General features: G+C 47.7%; 1 pseudogene; it reads left to right on the top strand.

The window, feature by feature from the left end:
• Nucleotides 1-8,123: 8,123 nt before the first annotated feature.
• On the top strand, nucleotides 8,124-8,720 carry LOC149330069 (uncharacterized; annotated as a pseudogene).
• The last annotated feature ends 8,579 nt before the right edge of the window (nucleotides 8,721-17,299 follow it).

Below are 17,299 nucleotides of genomic sequence, written 5' to 3'. Positions count from 1 at the left end.
CAGCTACTATATACTACTACTGCTAATGTTTTGCCCTGAAAAATGTTTAAACTTCAACAATGCCTACCTTATAGAGAAATGTCCTCTGAATTCCTTGTGTAAACTTCACTTAGGTTAGACTTGAAGCACCTCATGCACCAATCTTTCAGGTGTAATTGCTTATGCGCGCTGACTTTCTCTTTCTAATATTTCTTTCAGAAGGAGCCTCTTTTGTCGTCGTGCCTTCTAACCAATGATAGCATGATATTCTTGCATGCTGACAACGAAGTTTTTCAAGGCTCCCTCCTTGCATGCTTGCAACAGCGGCATCTCTATTTTCATTCGTTGGGCGTTCCAAATCGGATAACCAAAGAGAGCGCGGGTCAAAGAAACAATGTTCTTTCCTACGGGGGACAAGGCGTTGGTTCTCTGCAAACATCGAAAGAAACTTGCCGGACACTTGGCTCCAATTTTTTGTACACAATAAAACTACTGTTTGAAATTCGACACTGTAATTTTACTGACTCATTCATTCTTGAACACAAAAGTCTAAATGAGGCTTCCACAGGAGTACTGCATTTCAAAATTGCCTTCTTCACCAAGTAATGTTTACTGCTCTGGGAATCATAAATGCCACCTTATAATAAGGCAAACTGCTCCAAAAATTTGGTATAAAAGCTACTTAAAAAGAACAGACGCACCCTCCTGAATGTACTATAAAGTCAGCTGCAAAGGAGTATATAACACTTCTATTATTCTCATGCTCATTCCCATGAGAGCTTAACATTTACTAAAAGATCAACTCTTCTCTAGAGAACGATAGCACTTTACTCCTTCTAGCACTGCCCGAATACCTCCCAAACTTAGTAGTTGACTATATATTCCTGTTCTGAGGAGTAGCTAACCACCGCTTCGGGATTGCGCTACATCACGAGCCAGTTACTCCTATCCGGGTGCTTTTCTGTTTATAGTTTAGCACTTAGTTTCGTGTCGGTTCTGCATGCCGTGTAAAGCAACCTACGACTTCCGTTTCATTGTAGTTTAGTTATTCCCATGTAAAAAAGCTACTCAGCGAAATGAATATTCGACAGAGTCTCGTGCAGAGCTGTCGTCTTCTGTGAATATCGAGGCCTTTGCTCGAGAAATAACTGTCACGCCGTTGCACTCAGTTTGCGATAGGGCTTAAAGCGCGAACATTTTGCGCCACACCGGCCTTTCGCGGATTGATAGCGCAGAATAACAGGTAGGATATGCGTGCAACTTAGGTGTGACGAGCTAAACATTTGTACTACAGGAATACTAATAAAAACGCTCGCGTGCGCAAACTCCTTTTCCACCAAAGCCTGCCATATTGGATGTGAGAGGCGGCTCCTAGCGGTTGAATTCTCGAAAACTCCGCACCCGAGAGAAATGCGCGTGCGTATAAGCGAGCATATCAGACACCTGTAGAATACCGTGTACCGTGTTACCGTTACCATTACCGGGGTCCCGGGATTCCCCCAACCGGCAGTGAGCACGCGTTGAATGGTCCCGATGCTGCAAGAGTGCGTGCGGCTGCCCGGTACCTGGCGCATTCGAGGCGACCTGAGCATGCGCTTTGGTGGTTGTCGGGCTTCTGGTACTCCGGTGACGCTAGCGGTAAAACGGTACATAGTGTGCTAAAGGTGTCTATTATGAAGTGTGCACCGTGCGTTTATATGCACACCTTGCACGCTCCTTCACAGTGCTGTCTGTACCGTATTTGTGGTCTGCCCATTTTTCCTCAGGCCTGTGCATGCGTCATACATAAAATAGGCAGAGCGCTCAAAAGGCGTAGGAATTCGATACGCTTTCTATTGGTCTAGAATTACTCCCCATACCAGCGAAGAAAATAGCGGGGCGTCACTCCGCCGCTGCATATTTTTTCTTTATTTCGTTCATGTTGGCTTCGCAACCAACGCACTTCAGCACTGCTTCTTAATTGCCGCTTGTTGCGTAGGGATTCAGTTTGTTCGATGGAACCACGCTGCGATCACAGGTCGTCATCTGCAAAGGGTACCAGAGGCTGCAGTTCCCACGCTCGTAGTTCTTCGCTTGGCTCTAGTGCGGGAACCTCTTCCGGAGCGGCATGGGAGCTGGTGGGGAGTGTCACCTGCGGGTGCGTCTGCAGGTGTCTATTAAAGTTGTCCTTCCGGGAAAAGGTTTTTCTGCAGTGAGAACAAAAAGGCCTAGACGTGTCTTTAGAAGGGTGCTGTTCATTGCGGTGACGACGGAGGCTGCCAGCGTAGCTGAAACCGCGACTGCAGTATGGGCACTCGTACGGCTTCCCCCCTGTGTGGACTACCCGGTGGTCGACGAGACCCGTTCGCTGTTTGAAACCCTTCCCGCAGTCGTCGCACACGAAAGGCCGCTCGCCAGTGTGGATCCGTGCGTGTCTCTTGAAATTGCTTCTATGAGGGGAAAGATAACAGAAGGGGCCAAGTGGCGCAGTTAATAAGACAAGCTCATCGCTGGCTGAGCGGAGGAAGAGTGAAATACCCATTCCACCATACAAACACCACAACAGGCCGTTCACCTGCTTGTATTAACGCTTACATGGCTACGAAAGAAGCGTATCGCAACCAGATGGCGCAGAAGCGACTGCCATGCATCAACATGATGAATCTTTGATCAGCCCTGTCAAACACGTTACTTTTCTTTTATATTGCGTATAAGATAAAAGGACAAGATACGGTGCACACATATGCTGGTACATAGAAACTGCCGATAAATGTCGCGCGCTCAAGTTCACTGCCAATCAGTGCACATTGCACTGCCGGGCAACGCCAACAAGTGAACACACTATTCGCCACTTCGCTGCCATGCGTAGCAAACGGGCGCTGCTTAACCACTTGCGTTACTGGCTGCGGTTTACGGAGTATTTTCGAATCACCTTATTAGTGCAGGTCGATAAGACTGCGCTACGACGTGAACCGTCGCTTCCATAAAAGCGCTCCTTGAATAACATTCCTTTTGAATGGAGACGACAGAATATGACTGCTTCGCTATGGAATGCGAAAACATGCAATCAGATTTAACAGCGCATTTGACTCTTGAACGAAGTGAGCACGAAGTTATCGCACTCTCTTCCCTTTGCTTAGAGAAGCGCAATGCTTGAAAACACTCGGTGTTGCAGGCGTATTAAGGCGAAAACCTCTAATGGCTCATACTGTCGTCCGTCCGTTAACAAAGCGTGTCACAGGCATTTAACTCAGGAAGTAAAAAGATAGAAGACAACTAATAAATACTTCAGATAGAGGAGGAAAAAATGAACCTACATGCAAATTTTGATGACTGTACAGTAATTAGTTCATTAATTACAAGCAAAAATGTCGAAATTGTGTCGAAAAACACGGACGTCAATACAGCCCGGGGAACAATTCGACGCCAATGCACCGGAAGTCATCAGGGAATAGTGAAAATTGTCACGTAATTGTCGAAAAAACGCCCGATTTGTTTCAAATTAGATAGAAAAATCTGTTGTAAGACAGGCCTTCGGCTCTCGAAATTTGGGCGGCTGGCGTAAAGAAGAAGAGGACGAAGACAGTGGCGCCGATGCTCGAGCGTGTGCGCTGATCGCTGCCACTGGGACTGATCGCTGCCTCGGGAGTGAACCGAGGCGTACCGCTAGCCGTTCGCGACGCAGCGCCTTCGAAGACGTCCTACACTACAGTGTAATTAAGCGTAACTAACACTAAGATCCCCGAAATATTTATAACTTCGGTATATATAAAGCCACGGGAATGGTGTGACGTTACATCCGCCGGAAGTCGTCACGTCATAGTGTTCTCGGTTTCCCCTCTCAACATTTCAATTGGCAAAGTGTCCTGGCAATTATTTTGATATGTAAACGAGTGTCAAGGAGCGCCAAATATTGGTTGACGTTCGCTTAAGTATAACACTACTATTTTTCGCGTCCTATACGAAGAATTGATAGCAAAGTACAATGCAGTGTCAAACCTCGGCTTACTTGCTATCGGTGGAGTAAGTACACAAGGAGCAGCGGTGCCTTTGTTGCTGCATCTGCGGATGCTTGCTCAGCCGGTGCTCATCCAAAGCCTCTTTTCTTGGGAACAGGTCGCCGCATGTCTCGCAGGGGAACAACACGTGTGAAGCGGTTGAAGGGGTTCCATTCTCAGAGGGCGAACTCCCGCGAGTAAAAAAATCGAACGGACGACGAATATTCGACTGCTCTTCCATCACAGCCTGCATGCACTCTCAATGGCCAACGATCCCAGCCGGCACATGCAGGACAGATGGCTCGCAATAGTTCCCGCCACTGCCTCTTTCCCCTTTTTATAATTTTAATGTTTCCTCTATCATGTTACTACCAAAAGTGCACACGTATACTAGAAAAAAGAACAGCAGACGGTCGAGATGATTTGTCTTATCTATAGTTTCCAATTTTTCACAGTCGTGTTTGTCATTTCCAGACAAAAATTCTATCAAGGTATGAACAGTTTGTGTTGTCTGATGTTATCTATTGCATCATCAAAATCCCGTCCCCCGCTGTAACGCCTCAGCGCACCAAGGTGGAATGTAAAAATAAAAGCACTGCTCAGTGTTTGGTCTTTTATCTGCCGATATCAATCTTTAATGACTCTATGAAGGGGTCTTTGCAAGCAAGATGGTTGGCTGTTAAGATGTTCCAAACTATCGGGATACCGCTTAAAACTGCTCATTGTAAGAAGAAGATGGGGACAACTCTGCACTCTCACACCTCATCATCATCGCTGGTAGCTAGAGCGCGAGTCTCTGGCTTAACCTGCTTATCTGGCTGGCTGTACTCTACAGGTGCTACCTGTCTGCTGCCTGCATTGGTCGCCTTGAGCCACCAACAATCCACTATTCACTTGGTGAAGGTGCCACGATCCACACCTCCGACAGCGCCCTGGAACTCCGCAGTCGCACGGTGTCTGTTTCCATGGCGGTGTCAAGCCAGCACCCCATGCACCGCATCCACTTGCAGCCTGTTCTGACACCTTACGTCAACAATATTCCACTATCTTCAGTATCAGCTACGGCCAAGATGTCTAGGACAACTTTTCATCGTCCGAACGGGTGAGCCGGCAAAACAACTGCGATGATGCTCTCAGGCTAAATAATGTAATATTCAACTTAACTGATGTTGGCAAAAACTTCTTATGAAAACCATGATTCAGACATCACCGCCTGGTCTGCCTTTAAGACCACCTTTGCTAACGTATCCGGCCGTCCTGCATGCCGTTCGCAAACTTCGTGCTGAGGAGCGCGTCTACGCTCGTGATCGCAGCATACAGGCAAGAGAAAGCTTCAAAGTTACATCGAGGACGTCGTGAACTTATGGAAACGCACCAACCCAACTATGGCAGAGGAAGATGAGTCGGCACATCTTGAAGGGCATCAGTGACGGTGCCTTCAACATGGTCATTGCAAACAGTCTGACTGCCATTGCGAAGGTATGCGAACTTAGTAGAGCTTTGACGAGCTACGCAAGCGGCGTGTTTTCATTCGCGATAGACATAAAAGCCTACCGCTTTTCCGCAGACATCAAACAGTTTTTGTTCCAGGAGGTCGCCCGTTAGCTGTCCCTGCTGCCCTCTCCACCGGAACCACCATCATTCCTTGCACCGCGTGTCAGGCACGAAGTACAGCGACAGGCCTCGGAAGCTCTCCCTTCTGTCCATCCTCCGGATTATGTTGTCTGGAGCTGATGCGGCGTGCTGTTGTGGGATCAATGAAATATAAAACTTCTTAAAAGATGCGGGGGAATTGAGCCCAAAACTTTCAGATTGCGACGCTTGCGTGCCACCCATAGCCACAGAAACAGCTTTCCTTCTTGGCGAACACCGGTGAACACAGGACATGCGTAGCGTTACAAGCGTAGCTTACAAGCATGTGTCATTTCAAAGGTAGACAAAACATTAAAACCGAATACATAAAATAAATCGCTTTTAAACGTAAGCTGTACAAAGTGCCTTTATTAGCTTAAGCACGCAGGCATGGCAAATTAAGATCAATGAAAACTTCTTTTCTTTTCGCGCATCCTTCCCAACTGTATAGGAATGATACAGATATGCGACGTATTTATATTCATTAGAGTGACCATGAAACCAGTACCGCTAATTGTGCGTCTGCCGGTTAACCAAAACTATAATATTATTCAAGTTCCCTGAGGTTTACAACAGCATGTCAGCATGTAAACTTCCCTACTTCCTTAGAAACTGCGAACTCACAACTCACGCTCTAACCATCAGCGATGACGACGAAGCACGAGAGTGGTGACTCGTCCTTATCTTTTTCTTACAATGAGTATTTTTAAACGACATCCCTATAATTTGGGACAGCTATAAACAGCCAGGCATCTTGTTGGCATGGGTCACTTCGCATAGTCATTACAAAATTGATATGGTTACAGAAACTATCAAACACTGTGCAAGCAGTAGTACTTATATTTTAGATTTAGTTACAGCGCACCTCGGAGTGCTCAACCGCTACAGGAGGGGACGCGATTTTGATGGTGGAATAGTTAACATAACTGAAGACAACACAAACTGTTCATGCCATGCAAGAATTTTTAACTGAAAACGACAAACACAACTGCGAAAAATTTTAAACTAAAGACAAGGCACCTTGAACATCTGCCGTTCTTTTTTTTTTTTCACTATGAGTGTACAGTTTTGGTAGTAACATGATACAGGCAATAGTACAAACTATAAAGAGAGGAATGAGTGTGTGGAGACCACAATTGCGCGCCTTCTGTAGCGCTTTGTGTGCCTGGGATGATTGGCGATTAAAAGTTCTGGCTATGATGGAAGAGCAGTCGAATGTTCTTCGTCTGTCCATCTTCGTACTCGTGTGATTTTGCCATCCGAGAATGGAACCGCTGTACTCACGGTATTACCCTGCGTCACATGCGGCGACCTGTTCCACAAAAAAGAGCTTCTAGATGAGCACTGGCGGAGCCAGCATCCGCTGAGGCAGCAACAAAGGCACCGCTGCGCCTTGTGCCCTTACTCCGCCGATAACAAGTAAGCAGAGGTTTGACTCTGCATTGCGCTTTGCTATTGATTTTTCGTAATAAGGAGCCTATAGTAGTGACGTTAAATTGAAGCGAACATCAGCCAATATTTGGCACTCTGGCACAGGCTACATACAAATAAGCTCACAGTGCCAAGCGTTTTTCAAACATGTTCACTGTCCAAGCAAGTGGAGGCGTTCGATAACTTAGTACCCGCCGCGGTGGCTCAGTGGTTACGGCGCTCGGCTGCTGACCCGAAAGACGCGCGTTCGATCCCGGCCGCGGCGGCCGAATTTCGATGTGGGCGAAATTCTAGAGGCCCGTGCGCTGTGCGATGTCAGTGCACGTTGAAGAACCCCAGGTGGTCGAAATTTCCGGGGTCCTTGACTACAGCGTCCCTCATAACCTGAGTTGCTTTGTGACGTTGAACCACAATAAACCAAACCAAACCGATAACTTAGTCATCTGTTCGTTCGAGAGGGAAACGCGCTGTTGAATCTCATTGCATGTCTTCGCATTCCACGGCGAAGCTGTCATTATGACAACTCAAGGCGCTAACAAACAACGACACAGAGGGGACACAGCGCTTACTTGCAACTACAAGAATTTTTATTCAGAAGCTTCTATATATACAACAAAGACCAAAAAAAACCCGGAGTAATTGCACGGCACATGCCGACCGATGTTCATGAAAAGATTAACACGTGGTTTTCAATCGCTCTTTCAAAATATTTATCTCCCTACTAGACAAGCCAACTGAAGGGTCACTAACACATGTGTGCCCCGTTTCTGCGATGTGATAGGCTTCAACTATCTCCCGCGTTACACGATCTCGGCTGTCATACCTATCGCCGTTCTTCAAAAGGAACAAACGATTGGAGCGGCGTTTATACGGCTGTGACAGCTCGCATCGTTACTGAGACGCATCGACCAGCCCTAATGGGGAGATCCCACAAGGAACCAGAAGTCACAAGCAGAAACACAAGTGTTGATGAAGCCCCGGGTTCTACACAAAGGAGCACCACTAGTGTAATTGCGCATGGAAGCGAATCCGTTCTACCGTTGCCAGATGAGGTACACCATTCCTTCTGTTGACCATAGCGCTATAGCATAAGCAGCCGACGCCATGATCTTAAGAATCATCCTACGCATCGTGCTCTTCGTGGGCGTCTGTATCGCGCTCCTCGGGCTGTGCGTCGCGGTCCAGCGCTCCTGCACGAACGCTAAGGACTACGGCATGATCAACGCCAACTCCACCATCAAGCATGGCCACCTGAACCCAGTGCTCAACTACAAGGACTGCGACGACGACGGGCGCGGTGGGTCGGTCTCGACCACCCAATGCCTGGGCAAGCACTACCTAGACGTGCCGGATATCAAGGTGCTCGGGAGTCCCGGGGCTGACCCCAACGAAGACCAGAACTACATGCCGCTGACGGCGGTGAAGGAGCCGTACTACGCGACGCCCGTAAGCCTGGCCAAGCCGCACGGCGCGCCGCCGGCCTCGATGTCTTCGCAGGACCATGGTACTCAGGCCGCTGTGGCCACATCTTCGTCCTAGAAGCCGCCCGAAGAGCACAACTCCGTGAGCCACGTCAACGAGGGCTTCCATGGAGGTCCACCCGAGTCCTCGAGCGGCAGCGGTGGTGTCGGGTTCGGAGCCCGCGCTTCCGTTCACGACGCGGGCGCTGACGGCGAACGAAAGACACGTGGGGTGTGGTAGTGGGTACGGATAAAGCGATTGTTCATGTCTGTGTGCGGCGACCTTGATAAACTGTGTCTTTGTACGATCGGAGCTGCGAGTGCACGGAGGCAACACACAGCTGGGCCTATTTTGGCCGTCTTCAGATGGGCGGAATACTGACTTAATCACTTCGCTTTGACCGTACACGACAAACCTGCAACAGACGCTGTTTGCTTTAAAAGCACGCGAGTGGTTACGTCACCCAGCCGAGTTATTTTCTTCACCGAAGCGGTCACCTCGCGTTCCATCCCTGGTGCGGCGGGTAACAACCGGTTTTCTAATGGGGACAAAATTTCACCCGACCAGGTGCTCGCCACTAGCGTCGCTGCGCATGGAAGCTAATCAGCGAATAGAGGTTCGTATGTTCGCTTTCCTCTTCGCTGCTCAATCCAGTGGCTTGGCAAAGAACTTGAGCCCCCGACATATTTCGGCGGTTTGTAAGCACCAATACATGCGTTTGACTTATTTCGTAATTTTATCTGATTGTAATTTGATCTCATGTATTGTAAGAGAAGAGACAAATTATTAAGCGCTCATCAGGGCCTCATTATCCGGCGTCATGACAGTGCGCGCTGCGCCAACTGGCTGCAGTATACGCTTCTTTCGCTCCATATCAACGCTGCTGCGCATAGGTGAACGACCTCATGTGTTTATGGAGCGGTTATTTCGCTTTGCCTGCTCTGAGCCGGCTATGATGCTCTCTTGCTCAGTGTGCCATTTCACCTCATTCTGTTCTCTCTTCCCTTACAGAGGCCATTTGAACAGACATACACTGACCCACACTTGCGAACGGCCTTTCCTGGCCTTTTCATTTGAGCAGTGCTGCCAACCTGAATCGTCAAGACACAGAGCAGCACACTTTCGGTGGCATGTCTAGTTCACTTGTTTGTCGTCACTGCGGAAAGAGCGTTTCCCAGAAAAGCAGCCTTAACGTGCATCCTCACCAGGAGGAGAGACCCCACGCCAGCTCACATGCCGCTCCGGAACAGGTTCTCGTACCAGAGCTAGCGAAGAAGTACGAGTGAGGGAACTGCAGCCTTCTGTAGCCTCTACAGAGGGCGCACTGTGATATGCGCTTATATGCCATCAAGGATCAGTGACGTCATACACTTGCGCTTGCTCCTCGGTTCGACAGAAAAAAAAAGGAACATCACCGCAATGATCAGCAACGAAGAAGCCAGCGCATGGGAACCCTGAGACCCCCCTCCCCCCCCCCAAAAAAAAAAAAAAAATATATATATATATATATATATATATATATATATATATAGTGCTAGTGAAAGAGATAGTTAACAGAAAGATAGTGAACGAAATAAAATAAAACGCAACAAACACCCTAGTGAAGCTCTGGTATTTTCTTCGCAAGTCGAAGCCAGTGCCGTTGGAGCACTTTGCCGCTATGTGTACTTCACTCGTACTTCTTCGCATGTACAGGCCTGAGGTAAAATGGATAGACCATATGAACGCTGCCAGTATCATTGACAGCAGACTCTGATAGAGCGGGCATGCTGTCCAGGTAAACGCACAGTGCCCCCTAGATAATATGCTGCCCTGTTCGTACAAGCGTTTCTCTCGCGTGAGGGTTTTTCAAGGATTAATTCCGCGGTGGTAGGATTTGTGGGCGAGCGAGTCAGCGCGCGAGCGAGCCGTTTTATCAGTATACTTCTATTGCAAATCGCTAGCACGAGACGTTTCTGCACGCATATCCAGCTGGTAGTTCTGCGCGACCGATCAGTGAAAGGCTGGTGTGGCATAAAATGTTCGAGTAGTATGCCACATCGCAAACTACAGCTTTCTAGTACAAACTGTTTAATTTATATTTCAGTGAGTAGCATTGTCCCCCGGGAGAAAGCCCCAGTCTAACGGAACCGATTGGTTGCTTAAGACATCATACAGACCCTAGGGCCAAAGGGGTGCCACTTTTGCAACCTCCGGTAGAGACTGACTAATCAAGCAGCTCGCGCGCGAAATTAGCCTGCGGCTACTGAAATGAAGACAGGTCCCTATCGGCTTATCTGTTGTCGCGTAGAAGGCTTTTTCTCGGTTGATTTGATAGAAACTGTGCTCCCGTGATAGCTATACGGTAAAGCTACTCAGCCCACAATGGGGATTTTTTGTATAGGCGGCAATAAATCAGTTAAGGTACGTTTTACGGGGTCGGTGGAAGAAAGTGGACTTGGATGCTTTTTAGCGCGCGGTAAAGCACGACCGTGCACCTCTGATCAGTGGCAACTGTTATTCCAAGTCCGCTGAGAAACTTTAAAAAGGCGAGGGCTCTCATTTTTCCTACCCACTTTAAAATGTGATTTCTGTGTGCCAGACATAAACGCGGACAAGGACAAGAGCTGGAAGTGCAGCATGAGACATTTCAAGCGCGTTTCACTCCGCAATAATCACAGGGCCTCTTGGAGAAACATTTTGTCTAGTAGTTTTGGCAGCGCAAGACTGTTTCCTACTGCTCCGTCAAAAGACTACCGAGCTGGCGTACGGGACACTCTAGAACGTCCCGCCACTGTCTGTAGCCCTCAAAATCAATTTCTATTTCTAAACAAAAATATATTCATAGTGGTTGTGATAACAAAGGCGCGAGGTGAATTGTTTCTTATGAAGCAAAATATCCGCTGTGATAGCTAGCTGTGACACACATCATGTTTCGCTTTTGTGCTTATGGCCTCTCTTTATCGCCGTCGGACACGCGCCCTTATCACTTCCGTTGGAAGTGAAAGTCTTCTTACCTCGACACATCTTTACTGGATGTAAAGTTTGGTTTGGTTTGGTTTATTAGGGTTTAACGTCCCGAAGCAACTCCGGCTATGAGGGACGCCGTAGTGAAGGACTCCGGATATTTCGACCACCTGCGGTTCTTTAACGTGCACTGACAGCACACGGGCCTCTAGAATTTCGCCTTCATTGAAATCCAACCGCCGCGGCCGGGATCGAACCCGCGTCTTTCGGGTCAGCAGCCGAGCGCCGTAACCACTGAGCCACCGCGGCGGGGCGGATGTAAAATGAACGCTGTCGAGAGGGACCTTCATTCTCATCTCCCGCGAACATCGTGCATGCTTGTTGCTATTGTTGACGCACTGTTTCTTCTGCAGTTTGACGCCCCAGGTAAGGTCAGTAACTAGCTTTGGCTCCCCATCAGCCTTTCGCCAGCCGTCAACATGTGCGTCTGTGCGGTAACATAGCCACGTGCCAATGTCCGCCTGATTATTAAATTCATTTATTTTTGGCAATGTCTGCATATTTCTCAGACAAAAAGAGAAGCAATTTCATGCATATCAACTTCGAATATTATGGAGCCTATATCAGTGAGAAAGCTATGAAAAAGAAATTGAAAGTGATGTTGTTCGTGATGTTAAGTATGTTAAAGCCCAGGGAGCTCAGTCAAAACGTCCGTTTTGTTATTTAACATGAATGGTTAATTTCATTTTTGGTATGTCCTAAACAGACAGTTAGAATATGATAGATGCCTACTGTATATCTATAATTTTGAAGTGCGTACGAAACCAGCAGTGCGCATTGATCTTGCTTCAGTTAAACAAGAATATAATAATCTTTATGTACCAGAGGATTAGTAGCAAAATGTATCTTTCCAATCGTGCCTACTTCCTTGACAACTAAGGTAAAAAGATCGTGAGCACTTTTAATCGGTGTGCTGATAATATGGACCTTTCAAAACACTTCCGTCTTGTTTCCGTAAACCGCATGACCTAGTCATTATAAAAGTAATACGTAGGGATAAAAGATAAAACTTAGAGCAAGCAGTATATTTTTTTCAATTCAATTTTGTTTACACTGGACCTTGAAGCACCGAGCCCGTACAGCAGTGCTGACTACTTGACAATGTAATCGATAATACAATATCAAACAACACAAATGTTTCTGAAGGAAAAAGATTTAATGAACTCAAAGAGGCAAACACGAAAATGATGAAGAGCAAACCAAAGACGTGGCAAAGCACGTCGACCGTACACCATTCTGTTTTTCAGGTTTACGTGCGCAGTTGTGATAGTAAATGATAGAAGCAACATTACAAAGTATAAAAAGTGCAAAGAGGAAGTCGTTGATACAGTTGCGCCTTTTCTTGCAGAAATATGCTGTGCCAGTGATGACTGATGATTAACAGTGCCGGTTGCGATAGGAGAGTTAAAATTATTTGTTTGGAAGATGTTCGTTCTCAGCTCGGTTCTCCTTCCGAGGATGGAAACAATTCACCCACTTCACCGATTGTGTTCGCCTGTGGCACATGCAACCAACTGTCCTTTGGGAAAAATCGCCTGGAAGAGCACCGGGAGAGCGAGAATCAGCCTAGTCCGCGCGGAAGGTACCGCTGCGCCTTGTCTCCATACTCGAGCGATCACAAGTAAGCCGAGCATTGAGTCTGCAATAAGCTTTGCTCTTCATTCTTCGCATAGATCGCCAACAGTGGTGGCTTTAGAATGAAGCGAACATCGGCCAATGTTTGGCGCTCTTTGGCCACACGACTTCATATAAATACAGCGTTTCCAAGCACTTCGCTTCTCTACGCAAAAAATTCGCTGTGGCTTAGCTTGGTTAAGCCCGGTAATTGCGATAGCACTATCCGTACCTACGCCATGGTTCAGCTGGTAGTGTAGCTAGTGGTGGTGCTTCTGGTTAGACTTGTGGTGATGCATCGGTTATCCAATCCAATCCAATCCAATCCAATTTAATGTAATCTAACCTAATCCAATCCAATCCAATCCAGTCTAGTCTAATCTAATCCAATCTAATCCAACCTAATGCAATCAAGGTCAAATGAAGGTCAATGGTGGTCACCGCCGCGGCATGGCAAAGGCGTGAAAGTGCAAGTAGTATTGCTTTCGCAATAAAAAAGGATTGCGATAACTTAGTCTGCTGTTCATTCAAGAGGCAAATGTGCAATTACAACAGATTGCATGTCGCCGCACCGTATGGGGAATTTGTCGTGCCTTCTGACATCCTTCAGAAGGAAGAAGTGTTCGACGCAGCGTTTAAACGGATGCGATGGTTTGCGCCGTTACGGAGGCATCAAGCCATTCGAGTAGGGATATCCGATGTGAAATCAGAAATCGCTGAGTCCAGAAGCGGAAGTTGTGTAGACGCGCCTGTAGTTGCAGCTGCGACACAGAGGGGCACCATTACAGTCGCTGCGCTTGGAAGCGAGTCGGCAAATTCTTTGATTAGAGTGTTCACATCTTCGCATTCTCTATCGCTGCCAACTCCCAATAGCTGGCAACGAACTTTCGCGGGCAATCTATTTCTCCATTTTTCCAAGCACCTACACATGCATGTGTTTTTTTAAGTTATTTTTCTCTCAGATATAATGCAAAGAAAAATTGCCTATCAAAGCTTTATATGCTCCCTCGTCGAAGTGGCCGCAGTTCCGACTGGCTGCAGTGCGCTTCTTTCGCAGCCCTGTAAACGCTGCTACATGCAACTGAATGGCCGCATGTGGCGTTTGTGTAATGCAATGGTTATTTCCCTCCTCTGAGCCGGCTATCAGGCACTCTCGCTCAGTGTGCCAAACCTCCTCATTCTGCTCACTTTTCCCTCACACAGGCAATTTCAACGGACATGAACGGACCCACACGAGCAAGTGGGCTTTTCTGTGCCAAGAATGCGGTAAACGGTCCACACAGCGGACTCATCTCTTCGACCACCAGCTGGTACACTCAGGGGAGCAGCCGTTCAAGTGCGTCGACTGCGGGCTTCGCTTCATCCGTGGTTGGAGCCAGAACACTCACTCCACAGTGCAGCACGGCCGCAAGTCTAGGTCATTTGTCCTCACTGTGGAAGGAAGGACCGCCTTGACAAACGCCTGCAGACGCACCTGCAGGAGAGACCCTAGAGACCCCAGAGTCTGAGGGTTGCATACCCCTCCGGAAGAGATTCCCGCACCACAACCAAGCGAACAAGCACTACAGTGGGAAGTGCAGCCGCCGGTAGACTCTGTAATGGACGGACAGTGTGAAGAGCTTATTTAGCTTCACGAATCTGTGACACCATGCGCGTGGGCTTTCACCACGGCGCCGGAAAAAAATCCCTACCCCTAATGCAGCGATTATCAAAGAAGCAGATGTAAGGCCACCCACGAAAAAGGCAGTGCGGGAATTCGTTGGTTTCAAAGCCGATATAGACGCAATAAAGAAAAGCCTACAACAAACAGTGAGGTGAATGCCTGATATTGTTTTCACGGGTACGGGTTAGTAATTTATTAGAACAGACGCATTTTAGAACAGACTACAAATTGCGATCCTTGGCTCATAATCTTCCCGTTTTTCTCAACAAATATAAAGACACTGTTGGTTTTAGTCCTAAGCAATTGAGAACCTATTTCGTGCTAATATAATCTATCTATACATATGTTCTTACTTTAAATATCATACTCGCATTTACAAACTGTCTGCCTTCTTGAGCTTTTCCCATTGATTTTATTATTGATCAACTTTTTGTTTTGTTTTCATATCGTGCTACAGTGACGTATGCATTGTATAACGCTTTTGGATGTCGAACTTCTGGAATTTGCTGTTTACTCCTGCTATGTTGTCTACTGGTTTCCTGGGCCTTTGTCAAGCTGTTTGTACACATTTTGAACCAGGCGACCATCCACTTGTTGGAAAATAAATTTGATTTGATTTTATTTCAATTGCAGACGAGCTGAAAACAAGTCAAAGCCCTGCGAGGTCGGAGCACTCAGCCGCTTGAGCATATGACGGATGTACAGGCGTGAGGAAAAGTGCACCGACCACGGAAAGGGTGCCAGATCTGCTTCACAGCCCACATTAATGGAGCGTGCATGTTTTGGGGATAAGCGCCCATTGCCCCCGCCATAATATGGGGGCCAGTTTACCCGAGCATTTCCCTCGTTCACGGCTTTTTCGAGAAGTGAGCCGCCATGAACCCCTTCACTTTTGAGGTTGTAGGCTTTGTGGGCGAGCGAGTAAGTTAGCGCGCCCGAGCTGTTTAATCAGCATATCTCTATTATTGCGAAAACCTTTCTTTGCTCTAGTATGGCGTGGACGGATGTTGTAGGCAAAGGCTGTCCGCAAGAGTGTCCGCACTTGTATGATAATTAAGATAATAAGAAAAGATATTGGGGTCTAGGTGATAATCACATCCAGTCGCAGGCGTCCGAGACGGGGACGCTGCTACTCCGCCACGACGCATTAATATTTCCTGCATGGTATTCAATATACTTTAGGTTATGCAAGTTTCCGCCGGGACACTTCGACGTTTGAAGCTGAATAAAGGCGCATCGATCTAGTCAATGCAGAGTTCTCAAAAACGTATCTTCGAGATATGTACTTATGCCAGCATGAGCAATTTTGAGTATGTTAATTACAGATGTTGCAACCAAGCGAGTAACAAATGTCCTCCGTTTCCGCTAAATTTCCTCCTTGCTTAGCGTGCAGTCGTAGCGCCGTCATGCGGTACCCACTGAAGTCCCGCCTAGCAATGTACGGCGCAGGTCCAGCAGATTGCCCTAATGCCGGTTAGCAGATTGCTTTCGCATTTCGGCACGTAAGGAGACTTAAAAGTGCACTGAAGAGGATTCTGAGCTCGTCTTTTTACTAGCGGAAAACGATCTACAGGCTCCGAGAATTTTTAGAAACCTCAAATTATTGGCCTGTGCGGTCAATTTTCCTATTAAATCGGGTTAAACGCAACTGTTTCCGCGTTTATTTTGAACTCATCCTCTAGAGTAACAGGAGTCAATTGACGGTTAGAGTGCTTTTCAGGCAGTCACGTGGCGGCATCACTTTCGCTTTTATTTCGGTTTTTAGGTTTCCGTACATAAATAGTTTCAATCGCAGACAAAATAGCCGCAAATTCGACCCATGGAAGTGAAAATACGCGTCGACGCGTGGACTTATTCCTCGTCATTCTCTGAGCTTCGGTGACGTCTGCGCGTCAATATTGATCGACAGTAGTATGCCTCTGTGATCGCAACGCCGCGAGCGGCAACGTGGTCTGCAAAAGCGAGAAATAGCAGCGGCGCGGCAGTTCCACCTCGCCCGGGCGTCGATAGATGAGAACAGGTCCTCGCTTCTGCGGCGAGCGAATCCGCTTCGCAAGCCGGATTTTTGGACAACTGGGAAGGCACCTTATGACTGCAACAAAAGTGTATTTAACATTTAGTTAGGGTTTATAAAACATTTTTGTTATTTGCGCGAAACCGAACGTAGCGGTAGTGGCGCCACATGAGCTTGGCGTAAAGCGTGGCCGGCATGGAGCGTTTTTCCGGGCGATTCGTCGGCCTCGACGGCATCGGAAGCGTTTTTTTTTGCCGCCGTAATGGACGTTTTTGGTAAATTCTCGGGTTCTGGCGGAACAGAAAAAAACGCCGACGCCGCGCCTGAAGAGGGCTCCGGCAGAGGGCCAGTGAGAACAGGAGGGGGCGTCACGTGATTCTGGACCGAGCCACGCCGGCCGAGAAAGACGCCCTCGCGTGCGTCAGCTTGAGATGGCATGGTAGATTGACCCACAAAACTGCGTCGCGCTTGCCGGGAAGACGGGTGTTTGGCGCTCCGAGGGTAAAGAGGCTTGGGTTTCGG

The sequence above is a fragment of the Amblyomma mixtum genome, chromosome 9, assembly GCF_055824585.1.
Source record: "Amblyomma mixtum isolate Tamu chromosome 9, ASM5582458v1, whole genome shotgun sequence".
Classification (NCBI taxonomy): domain Eukaryota; kingdom Metazoa; phylum Arthropoda; class Arachnida; order Ixodida; family Ixodidae; genus Amblyomma; species Amblyomma mixtum.
The sequence above is the reverse complement of the archived record's forward strand: the minus strand, read 5'-3'. Positions and strand labels throughout refer to the sequence as shown.